A 17,270-nucleotide genomic window follows, 5' to 3' on the forward strand; every position below is an offset into this window, starting at 1 on the left:
CCCAGGTTAAGGATCAAAACCAGCAGAATTTTCCGATGAAAAGGAGAAGGTCTCTTTCTATAAATAACTGTACGCTGTTCAAGACAGGTTTCCTAAAGTCGATTTTGTGTGATGGGTGATCGGAATGCTGATCTGATGGACTCGATAACCGTAACAACATTGGTGAAAGGTTTCTGAACTTTTGCTCGGTCCTCGTCATCAGCGACACACTCTTCGAACCAATAAGATCTCATCTGATCAGATCGACCATCTGGCTCTCAGTGGTTTACTCAGATATGGTCTCCTAACTGTGCGTATCATCTAATAATCACTTTTCTTCCCTTGTGTGTCACTACTGTGTATGTTCCCAGGGAAACAGGGCGATGGCTCTCAAATTCAACAAGAGTCAATTCCTTGATCCAGCTGTCGTCTAGCAACGGCAAAACAATCTTGCTGCGCAAACGGATGAGCCTGGACCCCTATCAAAAGTAACTTTATATCGGATGCGGATGGATCGCCAAGTTCCAAAAACTTAAGAGGCAGATCGATGGATATAAGGAACTAAGAGCATTGTTATTGGCTGCAAGAGAAAGTGAGCTCCATTACCGTAAAAAGTATGAAGAGGGTGGTGTAGTGTATGCCATAACAAAAGGAAGTCTACCATTGCGTTGGTTAGAGAAACAGAAACTGTCGCAAACAGCAATGATTTCGGTGCGATACACCCCATCACGAATTAACTTGCAGGTGATCGTTAGTCCTTCGATGGTCCTGTTGGGAAACTTAAAGGTAGGCTTCTCATCCACCGTGATGAACAGCTGAGGCGGTAGAATCAGCACTTCATTACGATTCCCATTCTGATAACATTCGGTAAAGTTCCACCTCTGGTGGATGGTATGGGAACACACAGAAACGAAATATCGCTGTCATTAGCTTAAGCGGTGTAAAGCCATCTGTTTTAAAGTATTTTACTCGCAAACTTTGTGGCTTCAGAAGAGTTGCTACTTCTTCTTATTCGTAAATCCTAGGACTTTGAAATCTTACCAGTAAGTGGAAGAAAGGTGTCATCGTTAAAATTCCGAAGAAGGGCACTCATCTTGAGTGTGACGGTTGAAGTGATATTGGCGCTATCCCGCTGCCACGAAGATACTGATGAAAATCATTATAAAACGCATCAGCAAACACCTCGTACGCTTGGTCGATAGGGAGCAAAAATATTTCCCGCTTTCGCGACTACACTCGATTTATTATGGAGAATTTCGAGGACTTCAGATTCGAGGTTCCCACCCTTCCTCGACATCCTCAGGCCAGTTTATCATTTTTGAGGATGTCCCTTTTTAGAGGTTCTGCGGGAGCAAGAAGGAAAAGAGAAGGGGGAACCTCAGGGGCCGCGCCTCATTCAAAATCTGAGGCAGAAGAGGCAATAATTGGGACTGTGATTCGTCCTGGATCTTCCACGTGCGCGGTCGAGCCGTTTTTTTTCTTTTCTATTTTCCAATTTTAGTTCGCGTTCTGATTATCATTCGATAGGCCGTCGCGAAGTCCCTATTAATGTCTATTTTGGAATCCGGTGCGGACCCACGCATCGGAATAGACACGTTGTTTTGTAGTAATGAAGCGTGAGGGATCAAAGCGCTCAAAGGACGCTCAGTTCTACAAACTTTTAAATAGGCTCTCATCGGACAACCATGGCTATTCCAAAGGTAACTAAAGACCAGCAGATCAACTTTGAGTACATGGAGCAGATAACCAAGGAAGTTGACAGCGGTGCTATCGCTCAGCTCACCATCTTCGAAGCTGAATCTAAGCTGGTCATGGTTACCGATGCCTGGGAGAAAATATCTCGTGATCATGAGAAGATCGTGACTTCGAAGGCAGAAATGCCTCTAGAGATTCCTTGCTTTAAGGACAAATGGTACCTAAAAGCCAAGGTACAGTTCGTCAAAGCTCGAGCCTCGTCCTCATCTCTCAGCAGCCTTCAAAGCCTCTATTCAAGTCTCGGTACAGCAGCTTACGACGATCAAGCCGCCAGAATTCTCTGGCAGTATCATCGACTGGCTGTTATTCAAATCTTTGTTTTTGTCGGTCGTCGAGAGGTCGTCGCGTCATCAAGGTCGACAAAATGCACTACCTGAAAACCAGTGTTCACGGAAATGTTGCATCTTTCTCATCGCCAACATTCCTATTACGAATGACGCGTTCAGCTCAGCCTGGGTAGCTTTGTAGACTAGGTATGAGAACAAGTGGCTTCTCATTTCTGCGTAGCTGAACCAAATTTTTACGTTTCCTATGATGACATCCAGGACCTCGAAGGAATGAAATGCTGTCATCAACACAATGACTGATGTACTCAATTCGCTTAAAGCGCACACGCACTAGAAACCATGGAAGGTAGGCTAAGTTAGAAAGACAAAAAGAGACTTAGACAGGAAAAATCAATACTGGGAAATCGCAAACTTCCGAAGCATCTAATGTTCATGTGGCGCGAGCATCATTCAAATACTGCTCAGTTGGTTATTTCTCAGCCAACGTTAACTCGGGTAATTCACCAACGAATTATCACTCGAGCTGCAATCTTTCTCAGCCAGATGTCCGCAACCAAACGCCAATGCTCGTTAAAATACAACTACTGTTCTTGTTGCAAAGGAAATCACTTTGTGGTAGGATGCCCGAATTTCCAGATATTAGACACAGATCAAAGGTATCATCTGGCAACATCTCATGTTCTCTGTATTAACTGTCTCGGTATGTATCAAGTGGAGGTTTGTCGTAGTACATTCAATGCTGTACAACCCTCGTTTCTTGAGAAAACCGTCTCATCAGAGCACTCAACCCGGCCCAGCTAATCCAACAACGTCTAGCAGCCAGGAAAACGCAACACGAAATTAACTTTAGTGTAGTTCTCATCAATCAGCTGAAACTGACAGCTCATATCTCTAGGATTTAGCATCATCATCTCGCATCTCAGTGCGAAAGTCTCATCATCACCTCAAATCAGATATTATATCTCGTCCAACGGTTTTGATGGCAACTGCTCAGGCTCTCATTTTAACATCGTCACGGAATTCTCACCCAGTAAGACTTCTCATTGATCCGGGATTGGAGATCACTCTCATCTCTCAGGATCTCTTTCGCACACTCAACCTCGCTGTCTCAAGTGTCTACATTCCAATTGTTGGAGTAGGCAGTGTCTCATCTGGAGAAACAGAAGGAGCTGTCACTTTCACATTAACATCAAGGCTCTCAACTCAACAGGCAGAGTTCAACGCACACATTCTTCCAAATTTCACCGTCAAATTGCAGTCAGGCGGAATATCCGCCAAGAATTGGCCTCACCTCCATAATCTTGAACTAGTTGACCCAAATTTTCTCTCACCCGGAAAGATTGATGTTGTCATCGGTGCAGACTCCTACGGTAAAATATTAAGACATGGAGTTAAATCCGGTTTATCAAATCTACCTACGGCTTTTAACACCATGTTTAGATGGGCAATTCTTCCAGTCGATGGTTCATCTTCCAGTGCACTTTCCTATACGGGTTTCATAATCTCAAACGAGAAGCTACATGATAACATCTCCAAAGTTTGGGAACTTGAGGATGTCTCGTCTCATTAGGAGGATTGGCTCAGCGCCGAAGAAGCAGAATGCGAAGTCCATTCCCAGAGCACACATACTCGCGACAGTGCAGGTCGGTATGTAGTGCGCTTACGAAGCAAATTGTAGGAAAATCGCTGACCAGGCTTTACAAACGCATTTCTCACCAGCTTGAGTTGTTTAAATTGTACTGAGATTTTCTAAAAAAGTACGAATCTCTGGGTCACATGAAAAAAGTCTCAGAAGATAAGACATCACGAACTCAGAGCTTTTATCTTCCCCATCACTACGTATTGCGTAAAGATAGTGTCACTACGAAGCTTAGAATAGTATTCAACGGCTCCTGTAAATCAAGTACAGGAATCTCACTCAACTATACGTTGTATACCGGTCTAAAACTTCAAGCAGACATTTGCGATGTGCTGCTGTCTGTAAGGCGGCACAAATTCATCCTTACGAGGGACATTACCAAAATGTTCCGTAAAATCGATGTTCATCCAGATGACTAGAAGTTCCGGAGAATACTTTGGACTGATCATCAATCAAGAACCAACGAGCCTGCAATCTACGATCTCGCAACCGTTACTAATGATACAAAATCAGCACCAGACCTAGCAGGTCGCGTTTTCACACAACTTCTCAGCCACGAGGGCCACAAGTTCCCATTAGTAATCAAACATTTTGAAAAAGGCAGTTACGTCGACGACATCACCGAAGGTGCCGATAGTCCCTCACGTCTCAACGGAATCAGGTTGAAGCTCTTTGTCTCACCGGGTGTTTCCGGGTCGGCCATAGGTAGGCCATACATCTCAAACTACGGTCATCACGAAACCCACCATCCTGTCAAAAACAGCGCAGTTGTTTCATCCTCTTGGATTAATATCACCAGTCATTGTCCGAGTCAAAATTCTGATGCAGTACTTATGGCGAGAAAAGATTGGTCGGGATGGCCCACTAACTCCTCAGATTTATCTCGTAAGCCTCAAAATTCTACGCTGTCTAAATTTCACGTCTGACCTCTCACACTTCGAGATACACGGTTCACAAACTGCAATGGCTGCAGCAGTGTATATCAGAGTTTCTCATCAAAATCAGCAATCAAAGCAAAAAGTAACTCTAGTTTGTGAAAAAATCTCAGTTGTTCCTCTCAAATGTCTCACAATTCCACGATTAAAATTGTCTGTCGCATTACTCCTCGCGAAACTCATTTCACGCGTGCAAAAGGCTCTCAGCTTGATCAAGTGCTAATTACCTTGTGGACAGATTCATCAGTCACCCTCTCACCCCCTAATGATAAACGACTGTTAATTAACTGCGAAGATTTGAAAAATGCCCTCAGTAAAGAAATATGGCGACACTTATATAATTGCGATGGAGTGGAGTGAAGCGGGGGAAAACGTAATTAAATATGGTATACTTCAGGGCTCTGTTTTCTGCCCTTTTCTCTTCCAGTTGTATGTTAACGATCTTTGCAAATTATTCTTAAACGAACCTAGCATATGACACTGCCTTAGCTTTGAAAAGTAAAAGTTGGGAAGAAGTTAGGGTTGCTATAAATAATGGATTAACTTAAAAAAACATCATCATGAGAATTGGATCAATTAGCAATGAATATTGCGAGAACTACACTGTAAATCTCAAGTGAACCAATCTGCAGGAAGTATATGAGGTAAAGTACCCGGGGTAATCGTCGATCATAACTTGAAATGGACAGCGCATGTAAAATTCATCGTTAACAAAATACGGATAATAATACATCGAGTTTTCAATATACAACGATTCTTTGGCATTTCTCTTTCTCTGCGATTGCCCAGCCCTGGCTCGAGTCAGGCTGCGGACACTGGGTAAACCATTCTTTGGGGACCTCAGTGAGATTTCTAGCTGCAGGGTCGGAGAGCTGCTTTCCTTCGTGAATGCTGCGGGCTGGCTCTGAAGATCCGAGCCAGCTGGACTCTGCTTCCCTGTTCCTATAACAACAGTCACGGTCTTAGGAGTTTGTGGCATCAAAACGGCGCACCAATGCGTTAGTTGGGCTCCTCGGAGTGGCCACTGATACCTACCTACCTACCCTTTGGCATTGACTCTATTAGAAAGATATACTTTGCATTCATCCAGGCAATATTACAGTATGGAATTATCCCCTGGGGCAGCACCTTTGCATCAATTTTAAAGCCGCTTATGAATATTCAGTCAGGGTGAATAGGGTGTTGATTGAGTCATTGGGGTGAGCAGCAAAGCTAACAACTCTCAGTATAATTCATAAGTGCAAATGGCAATGGAGTCAAAGTTGGATATTCGACCAGATGTTATCAACTGTCAATACGCCCCTAAGCCGCCGTCTTTCAATCAGTTTCGCTACTATAAGCATAAAACCATAATGTTCTATGCTGCTTGCAGTATTTCCGGAAACATCGTTCCATTATTACACAAAAGGAAAAAACTTCAATAACATGATAATAATTTGCATCTATCGTATCAGATATGTCTCATCAACAATCATCAACGACCCAATTGAAAAGGCTGTACACTTCAACTTGATGGAAGATAATAGCTTATTATTAAGTATCAATTATCATCAAACAATGGATTAGACTCGTATTGTTCTGTCGCAAATGGTTTACGATGTATTTGCATAGAGTACCTGGAAGTTGTAACGCTCATGTACAAAAAATCATCATTCAGGAAAAGATTTTGCTGATGGTACCAACGAGATCTTTTAGCCATTGGCATTATTGCAATGATTAGATCATTTAAGGATTGAAAATCTAGATAATAGCGATATTTGATCGCATCTTAAGGAAGTGCTGTACATGAACAAAATGCAGAATCCAACTATTTTTGGTTTTCTTCTATCATGAAATGAGCAATTCGCAGAGTACCGCCCCTACATTGCTCATCAGATGGCTCGATATTGGTTAAAACGGCACCGAAGAAAGATTCTCCCTGTAGTACACTGTTTCATATATGGTGACTGCGAAGAAGAGAAGAGAATTCCGTTGGGACGTAGGCAATTGAAAAGCCAAAGTGAAATTATTGTTTTTAAGTTTGGTATCTTAAAAATCACATGATAAAGTTTCATGCTCGAGAAAAATCTGTAAGAACTCAACTTGCTTAGTCTTTTTCATTGCCCCCTGTAAGTGTAATATATGTGCCGCAGGTATCGTGAATTGGAGCACTTGTTTTGCTCTGTTGTTGGTGTTGATTTTTAGCTTTCATGTTGTAATAAGTGGTGTATTTATCCGCAATGAGTAACAAACCTTGGAAGGATCATGTCATCTATTATAACCTATATTGTTGCTATTCCTGATTCTAGGGTGAACTTAAGGGGGGTCAATTACTAAAATTTTTAGTAATATACTGCCATTAACTTTATTTGAGCAGATATCGGTATGGGGGTATTTCGGAGCAGTGGCAGCTTCCTGATTTTTTTCCAGATTTTTGGATTGAGTGGGTTTTGAGAATGGGTCCGTAAAAGAAATAACCACTTTTCAACCCGCTACCAGTTTTGCCGAAAATTTTCATTTGATACCGCACATAGCTATATTCGGTGAAAAAAATTGTACATCTCTTTTGCATATATGTTGACTCTCGTTTGAATTCCACGTAGAACGATATGACTCACTATATGCTTGTGTGTTCACAGTTCCCACAAAATTTGGCGTCAATCGGTGTAGTCGTTTCCAAGAAAAATGCGTGGGGCAGATAGACGGACAGACAGTAAACCAATTTTAATAAAAACGGAATTCGCCAGGGTTGGATCTTGTCACCGATATTAGTTCTCATTAGCGGCGACGTTCTTCATACTAGGTTGTCTAGAGAATATTGAGGATTACAGTGGACTATAACATCGATTACGTTGATGACATTTGCATGCTCTCTCACCGCGTCATGGACTTTGATCAGATGCTTCTGGATTTTGAAAGAATGACAATAGCCGGACTTATCTTCAGCACCGTAGCCAACAAAACCAAGGTTGTCAATCTGAGGGGTCATCGCACTCGCCCTATCTGCACTAATGAGCAGAGCATCGGAGGCTTCAATCACCTGTATGCGACGTGTGATCGGAGCAGCTTGTCTGATATTATTTCGAACAAAGAACTTGATTGGCGCACGAGCCAGTTACCCAACAATGCCATTGCTAGCTACACATACAGTGGAACCCGCTCTACCAAGGTGGACGAACCCGCTCTACCAAGGTGACGAATGGGTTTCCCCAAGAGCACCTAGGGCACAAAAGTAACGGAGAAGTGCGGGCGTCTCGAGAAGGGACCGCGTACGATGGCACGCGCGCATGATTGACATGCTATGCCCCACCAAGGAGTGAATGGTAACCATACACATATAACTCACATTTATTTTTGGAGGCTGTGCCTTTCTACTTTTCGATCAATGTAGTTAAAATCATTGTCTAGAACGACTTCTAATACGCAAAATTTCAATTCAATTCCTGCAAGATTTCCGGTATGCATCGCAAGATGAAACTCGTCGAGTTGAAATGAAAAGTAAACAGCATGTCACGTACGCACATGTACACGTGAATGCTAGATTGTGCTAGTTTTGGGGTTTTATGGGAAGTACACGTTTGTTTCACTGATTTTCTAATTTATGGATTCCAGCTCTGCTAGTTAGGGCTTAAAAATACACTTAAAGAATTCCCTGCTTGTTGTAACAGGCGACTAAAGAGGAATTTGTTAGCTAGCAACCTGCAAATTTTAAAACTTTTTTGGTACCGAAATGTCAAGAACACCTCACGGCTGGTTTCTGGAATGTCTGCACACTCCCCAACAAAGGTAACGAGGTTTCTCAGGATGCTCGCTTTCTCCAACTTGAGCGGGAATTCCAACGATATAAGCTGGACATTCTGGGATTAGGTGAAGTAAGATGGAGAGACTTGGGAGAGTACTCTTTTCCTCTTGCCACACTAATGGGAATGTGCTTTTGTACTCTGGAAAGCCAAGTAGCAAGGCACACTCTCCTACCTTGAGTGCCAGAGTTCCTGACAGATTTCTAACTGCAAGACTCCGGTTCAGGTTCAGGATCATCAATGTTACGCACCAACAGTAAATTCCGAAGCGGTGGAGAAAAATGCATTCTACGAGCAATTTAACGCGGTTCACGGGAAGCTTCCTAAATTGGACATTGTGATCGTGATGGGTGATCTGAATGTCAAGGTGGGATCCGCCAATACCTTGCTCGGGCATGTGATAAGAAAGCACGGTCTTGGCAAAAGTGTAACGGTAATGGTGGGAGGTTCGTGAATTTCTACATATTCGACTGCCTCGCCACTGGTGCCACATTAATCGAGCACAGAGCCTGCCATGAAGTCAGCAGATCGACTACTTCACTTCGCAGTCAATTTAAGAGTTGTCTTGAGAATATGCGCAACGAGGCAGGCGCTGACGTCAGCCTCGAAAGGAGTAAACATCTGATGGCCGTTTACGTTCGCTGGCGTGCTGCATTCGCCACTTTTCGCAGGGTTAGAAAGCTGCGACCTCCCAAGTTCAACATCGTCCGCTTATATGACCCAGCTGTCACTGAATAGTGGGAGAGCTATCTTGCTGATCGAGCGACAGATATATTGAGTAACCTGCCTGGAAATATCGATGAACATTGGGCTACCATCAAAAGTGACCTTTTTTCAAGTGCTGCACAGGTCGTCGACCACGCCCCGAAGGGGCGTCATAAGACCTGGCTGACTGCGGAATCGTGGGAGTGACGCGCTCAAATATCAGCATAGTATACGCCGTGACAAAAGAGAATTTGCTATTGCATTGGTCAGAGAAGCGGAAGATGCCACAGATCGCAATAATCTCAGAAATGTATACTGCATCACGTAAGAGATTACATGTGGTCACAAATTTTTCGAAGGCCCTGTGAAGGCCGTCAACGGTCGACCTCTCATCCACGATGAGGAATAACTGAAGAGGTGGAAAGAACACTTCACCATGGTCCTTAACCCTATTGGATCCGGTGAGTGTCCCCCTCTTGTGGATGATATGGTTAGTCTCCGTAACATGCAGATACGGAGTGTTCCTCCAAACAAAAGAGAACTCACTTCGGTCATTAATACCCTCAAAGGGAGTGAAGTTATTTACCGGTGCATCTGCAGCTACTGCAGATCTGCTGCTTCCACTTCTACGGAAATCTTAGGAGTCCGAGACCTTTTCCAGAGAGTGGAGGATGGGGATGATCTTTAAGATTCAAAAAAAGCCACACGTTGTGACTGTGACAATTGGAGCGGTATGTGCGCCCTCCCTCCCGTTGAAAAGATAATAGCTAAAATAATTCTGGAATGCATCAAAAAATACCTCGAATGCTTGACCGACACAGAACATGCTGTTTTCCGTTCCGGATCCTCCTGCATTGACCACATCAACACCCTACGAATCATTTTGAAACAGTGTGCCGAGTTTAGATCTTCGCTGCTCCTGCTCGTCATCAATTTCGGGAAAGTTTTCGATTGCGTGACTGTATCAGGAGTACTCTATGCAGGAGAGACATTCCGGAGAAACTAATAGTTATTATCGGAGCGACATATGATGGTGCAAAATGTCACGTGCTGCACAGAGATAAAATCTCGGAGGATTTTGAGGTCCAAAGTGGACCCTGGCAGGGTTGCATCCTTTTGCCGATATTATTTCTTCTTGTTATCGGTAACGTTCTTCATACTGCCTTGCCCGTAGGACGTGGAGGAATTTAATGGACAATGATACCTTTCCTGAAACACTTCGACAATGCTGATGACATCTGTTTGCTCTCTCACCGAGTCATGGAACTTGGCCAAATGGCTCTAGATTTCCAAAGAGACACAAGTAGAGTAGGACTGAAGATAATCATCAACAAAACCAATGTTCTCAGTCTGACGGGTAATCACACTCTCCGTATCTACATTAATGAAGACGTCAATCAATTTGTAAATCTAGGAAGCGTGGTTTCTGACGACGGCGACACCAAACTAGATGTTGCCCGAGGCATTAGCAGCACTAGGTCCACTTTCACTACACACATGAAAAGTGAACTCCACTGTTATTCAAAGGCTTCAAGCTTTGGGCAATACCTGTCTGCGTCGTATCATCGGAGTACGCTGGCCTGATACTATCTCAAACGAAGAACTTGGTTGCCGCACAGGTTTCGCACTCGGACGCGATGTAATAGGAAGATGAAAATGGCATTGGATGGGTCACACATCAAGGAAGGTCGACAATTGCATTGCGGGCTACGCTACCATAAGCATCGCCCTGGACAGAGATTGGATTCACGGCTATGACCTTTGGCTATCGAAAACCGTTTGTCATTGATTTCTGGATAACAGTATCGGGCGTCTCTAAAAGTCTCCAGGCCGCATCGTAATTGTCGAGGGGTTCGAAGTTCGCCAGAATTGCCACAAATTGCCACAAATACTACACCTTCTCGTTTGTGGTAGTAAAGAATAATTACTATATTTTCAAGGGCCATGTAACGACTTGGCCTCTCAGTGGATAGGCGTGGGTCTACCGCACCCAGAATAATTATAATTTCTCTAATGGAGGCCCTGAGTTGAGGTTGAAAACTTCATTTAAAGTATTCCTTACTTGTCGTAAGAGGTAACTAAGAAGGATACACATTTTTGGGCTACTAGCCAGGAATTATCGAAATTGACTGTTTCAGAAACGGCTACCACCCCTCCAAATCAGATTAATCTTTCGGTTACAACCTTTTGTTTTCATCAACGGACTAATATCTGTCTTCCCCATGTCTAGATTGGATTTTGGAATGTGTGGGAGGAGAGGGAGGCTTGATGTGAGCAACTCCATGCAGTGGAGGATGGCTTTCCTAAAGGTCGCATGATTTGAATGTCAAGATGGGCTTTGATAACACTCTACTCGGACATTCGGTGGGGGAAACAATGTGGGACATTTTCGGATTTTTACAACTCCGCCGTCTCATCATCATGGCACATTGTCCGAGCATAGAACCTGACATAAGATCAATTGGGTATCAAGTGACGGACAACATAAATTAATAAGATCGACCATTTCGCGGTCAGCAATAAATTTAGGATTTGTTTTCTGGATTTCAGGAACAAGAGAGACGCTGACATCAGCCTCGTGTGAGGCCATCACTCGACGGCCACTTGCCTTCACTTGCGTACTGCGTTCGCACTTTCTCGCAGGGGTTGGAGCTACCCCCAACACGGTTCGCTAACGTGACCAAGCTGTCGTTCGACAGTCGGAAACGAATCTTGCTAAACAGCCCGTGTGTTGAGTGTTGATGAGCAATTAGCCGCCAGCAACACTACTCCTCTCTCCGGTGCAAATGAAGTTATTTGAGAATGAGAATTGTGAGGTCCTAAGTCCGCATGAACTTAATGCTGGACCGGAGCACTCAACATCTCAACATCTGCGAGCAGAGGTGGAGCAGCGTCTGACGATTTGCCTCTTCCCTCTGCCCCTAATTTTTTAGCAAATGAAGTTGTTGGTATCTAAAAGGCGCACTTTAAGATCTGGCTGACTGCTGGAACATGAAAACAGATCAACGAGCATAGAAAATTGAAAGATCTTGTTGTCGCTGCGAAAGGGGGGAGGGGGGCGCTGGAGCTTCAATAGCGCGAAAAATCGCGGGTCTTCATCGACTCTGAAAATATTTCGACAGCGTCCATGCGAAGTGTATCTGATATGCTCTTCCTAAGAGAGAGTTCTCAATCTGTCTTGGTAGCGTTCGATACATCCGACGCATTTTCGATACTAGATTAACATTCACTATTTTATATAGAATTTGGGAATGCAGATATGTCAAGATCAACCCCAAGTTGAAGTTGTAACGCTCCGCTGCTCTACCTATGCCACCATGTTAGTGGTCCTACGTTAACACCTATCTCCACCGCTTCATCGATGTATTGTGACCTGAGAAAATTTCCAACGATAACCTGAGTCGGCTCACGGGCCCCAGACATCAGAAAATTAAAGTTGCAGTTGACAGGTCACACTTTAAGGCAGACGACGAATGCATTGTTGGCTGCACGATGCAATCGAACCCATTTTTCCAGTCTCCGACGAGTGGATTGCTCTAGAATCACATGGCACAGAACAATTAAGGAGGATAATATTGCAAGGTGACAGACAGCAAATCGCTTTAGGTATAAAGGACATAATATACATAGTTGCAAATTCTATTGTGCAATATTTTCCAAGACTCTTTTTTTTACACGAATAATTCATTCTAGAAAGTACTGTGCCCATAATAGTCCTGTTGTGTTAGAATCTGGCTCCATAGTCGGAGTTAAGTGTTATTTAGCAAGTGTGCAAAATTTAAAACATACAAACAATTCGGGAAACCACGAACTTATGTGAGGAACTTTCACGGAATATCCGGAACTTCGAATCTACAAGTCCATAATACGACCTGTGCTACTGTAAGTAGTGAAGTCGATACATTCAACCGATCATATAGAATGGAACGCTACACCAGAAGGACGCCCCCGAGTGGGAAAGGCACCCAAATGGTGGGGACGAAGCCAGTAAAACCCTGCTGAAATTTTCTAACTGCAGGACATGATCGAAGGATCAAGATGGAGGAAGTCTATCCTAGGAACCAAGGGCCGATTTGGCTTACCGCGCCATTCAAGAAGAAAAAAATCCTTTTTTTATGGATTATAGTAATGTGTGGTATCAAATAAAAGGTCTCGATTAGTACTTGCTGAAGAAGTTTCAATATTGGTTGTAGATTCTTCAATTACTTCTAGAGCCCGTTCTCAAAAACTACCTAACCAGAAATAGTGGGGGTCTGTGCGCATTGCGCCCAGATCTCGAAATCCTCTTCGTTAAAATATCTGCTCCAATAAAGTCGGGAATAGCACAATAGTATATTTTAAAAAATTTGCTATGTACCCCCTTATACAACATCCTAGAGCCGTAACATTTTGCAGTAATATAGGTTTTAATATGAAGCAATTTACTGGTCTATGAATGGAAATCCCATTATTATTAAGAAAGTTATAGTGGCTCCCTCTTTCGCATCCAATTACTACTCCCTAGAAAATAAAATGTCAGCACCACATCGAATTGAATATCGGGTGTATTCAACGTGTATACACTACAAGCTAAATATAAATGAACAATAATGTATCCAAATATTCTTACATAAGAAATCAACAGAACATTTCATTCCTGAAGCGCCGAACTTCACATAAAAATGAAAATTTTGACCTACCATAGCTATGTTAGTAACAGTAGCATTTCTACGAAATTTTCCAGTATTATGCACCATCTAACCTCTATACTTGGCCCCAGCCGCAAAAGGAGTCGGAACGGGTGGTTTGACGATGAATCTAAGCTAGCAACGGAACGGAAGAATGCCGCATACCGAGTAATGTTGCATTCTCAAAGAACGCGGGCACGCGCAGAGGCTTATCACGAACTCCGTCGAGCGGAGAAGCGACTTCACAGACGGAAAAAGGAAGCCTGGGAGAACCAACAAGTCTGTGAACTAGAAAAGTACAGGGAGCAACCGCACCAGCCGCGGAAGTTTTACCAACAAGTCAGCAGGATGAAGCCTTATACACCTCGATGCTCATCCTGCCGAGACAAAGGGGGAAATCTGATTTCCGACAGAATGGGCATATTAGAGCGATGGGTTGAGTACTTTGATGAGCTACTGAACAACCAGAACATCGGCGAGTTGGAGGTCCCGCCAACTGAAGACGACGGACAAATACTGCCACCACCAAGTTTAGGAGAAACAGTCCGTGAAATTCATCGGCTAAAAAATCATAAGTCGCCAGGAGCCGATGGAATTACAGCTGAATTGGTTAAATATGGAGGCGACCAGTTACACCAAGTGGTTCATCAACTTGTGCTCAAGGTGTGGGACAGCGAATCAATGCCTGACGATTGGCAACGAGGCATAATCTGTCTCATACATAAAAAGGGAGATATCACAAAGTGCAGCAATTATAGAGGTATCACGTTGCTGAGTACCATCTATAAGATATTCTCCACTATCTTGCTAGGCCGGATCATCATTGGCCCATACCAAAGAGGCTTCACTCCAGGCAAATCAGCAACAGATAAGATTTTCTCTCTGCGGCAGGCGATGGAAAAACTGTTGGAATATGGACAACAGTTGCACCATCTGTTCATCGACTTTAAAGCCACCTATGATAGCATAGCCAGGGTAAAACTGTACACGGCCATGAGAGAATTCAGTATCCCGATGAAATTAATAAGACGGACTAGGCTGACCCTGACCAATGTGCGAGGCCAGATAAAAGCAGCAGGATCACTCTCAAGACCATTCGACATCAACAACGGCCTACGACAAGGGGATACGCTATCATGCGTCCTCTTTAACCTGGCCCTCGAGAAAGTGATCCGTGATGCTGAGGTGAATGCAAGAGGTACGATCCTCTTCAAGTCCACCCAACTACTGGCCTATGCTGACGATATCGACATCACGGGAAGAACCACCCGAGACGTACAAACTGCCTTCATCCAGATCGAGCAGGCGGCAATTGAGGCGAGATCTTGGGCTGCACATCAATGAAGGCAAGACAAAATATATGGTGGCAACGTCAGCACCGAAGACGAATCAACCAACAACATCAAATCGCACTGGTCAAACACAAACACGAACAAGAATAAGGATAGAAGAATACAACTTTGAGACCGTTGACAATTTCTCCTATCTAGGGTCGAAAGTCACAACCGATAACAACTACGATGATGAAATCCGCGCAGGGTTGTTGTCAGCCAACAGAGCCTATTTCAGCTTACAAAGACTGTTCCGCTCGAAACGTCTCACCATAGGGTCAAAGCTCTTACTGTACAAGACTATGATCTTGCCAGTCCTCATGTATTCCTCGGAAACTTGGGTTCTTAGCAAGAAAAATTGCGAACTCTTGACCGCGTTCGAGAGAAGAATCCTCCGAAGAATTTTTGGCCCCCTACATGAGGATGGACGATTCCGTAGCCTACACAATGACGAAATCTATGAGCGATACCATGACCGTCCGGTTGTGGATAAAATCCGGCTCAATAGGTTACGGTGGGCGGGTCACTTAATCCGTATGGATGAAGATGATCCCACCCGGAAAGTCTATAAGGGCAACATCTATGGTAGGAAAAGAAGACGAGGCAGACCCTGCCTAAGATGGAGCGATGGCGTGGGCCAGGACGCCAGACAGCTTTTAGGGATATCGAATTGGTGGACCTCGGCGTAAAACCAGGATGTCTGGAGTTCCTTATTAAGGCAGGCCTAGACCGGATACCGGTTGTTGAGCCGTTGATGATGATGATGATGAATCTCTATACTATTGAACTATTGGGATTTTCGGCGAATTTGAAAAACTTGGTAATATACTATTATTAAATTGATTTGAGTAGGTATCGGCATGGGTATAATTTACTTTTTCTAGATTTTTTGGTTAGGTAGTTCCTGAAAACGTTATAAACTTTTGTTTTTTCACCACTTGCTGTCATCTTTTGTAAGCAATATTAAGACCCGTAAATATTTCAAGAAGAACCGGGATCTTTATACCTAGCAGGAGCACTTTCGGAAGAAACAATTTTTTCATTCTCCCTCCACGCCATTACATGTGTACAAGCCCCTTAGTTGCCCAGACAGGGGATGCAGTACCAACAAATTGATTTTTCTCATGATCAGAAAATGAACTGAGACCTATAAATTTTTTTTACTATGCAAATCCGACCTTTCAAGTTTTGAGCTTTTGACAAATTAAATTAAAAATGCAGGCAGTTCAGGCAGGCAATTCATCCAGGTATAACAAGTTTATTTTAGATATTGCATTCTAAATATGTTAAGCAGGGGTTTAAGACTGGAAGTATCCCCTGCTGGTCGTAAAAGGCGACTAAAAGAGATAGAAATTTGTAAACTAATTACGGACTTCGACTAGCGAAAACGGTTTTTGAATGGTTTCTGGAATGTGTGCGCGCTTCTCGTTAATGGCATTGAGGGTATACTTTCTCCAACTTCAGCCAAAATTCCAGCGATATTCTGGGTCTAAACGAAAGGAGAGTCGCATTGTGGAGAGTATTCCAGTCCCTCTTTCTGCACTGTGCTTTTTTAATCCGGAAAACCTAGTGGTGGTAGATGCGATTCCAATGTCGGACTGTTGCTGGCGGACATAACAAGGTGCACTCCCAAGTCAAGGAACATCACAACTATGTATTGCTGTGCACCAACGGAGATATAAAAACATTTTAGAAGAGGCTTCCTGCGACCATGATAAGTGATCTGAATGCCAAAGTGGGCTCTGATAATAGTTTCTGAAGAGTTTCTACTTCCGCTCATATAAATTCTGAGAAACTCAAATTTTTGCCAGTGCCTGGAAAATCGAAGAAGAGAATTGTGTTGAATTTCTGAAGTCGCTTTGAGTGCTTCCTGCTGAAGAGAATGATTAACTGCTGCAGATGTCCTTTGAGTCTCGAAAACTTTGTCAACAGAAAGCATGCTAGTTCCCACTCTAGGCCCTACTATACCACATTAACACCCTCATTGAATCATTGGGGAGCAGTGTGAGTGTGAGTGTGTGAGTTTAGAAAATCGTTCCTTTTGCTTTTCATCGATTTCTAGAAGCCTTTCGATAATGCCAACAGGGAGTATAACTGGAATGCTAAGTAAGAGAAACCTTCTGAAGAAAGTAATAATTATTATCCGAGCGGCATATGTACGATTGTGTGGAATATCGGGCATCGTCAGAATCT

General features: G+C 43.4%; 1 protein-coding gene across 2 annotated transcripts in view; it reads right to left on the minus strand.

Annotated features, from left to right (window-relative positions):
• Window positions 1-17,270, minus strand: part of LOC119654819 (sodium/potassium/calcium exchanger 3) — an 84,134-nt gene that overhangs the window by 22,867 nt on the left and 43,997 nt on the right. The gene's annotated exons all lie outside the window — the stretch shown is intronic.

Source organism: Hermetia illucens, chromosome 4, assembly GCF_905115235.1.
Source record: "Hermetia illucens chromosome 4, iHerIll2.2.curated.20191125, whole genome shotgun sequence".
NCBI classification, from domain to species: Eukaryota; Metazoa; Arthropoda; class Insecta; order Diptera; family Stratiomyidae; genus Hermetia; species Hermetia illucens.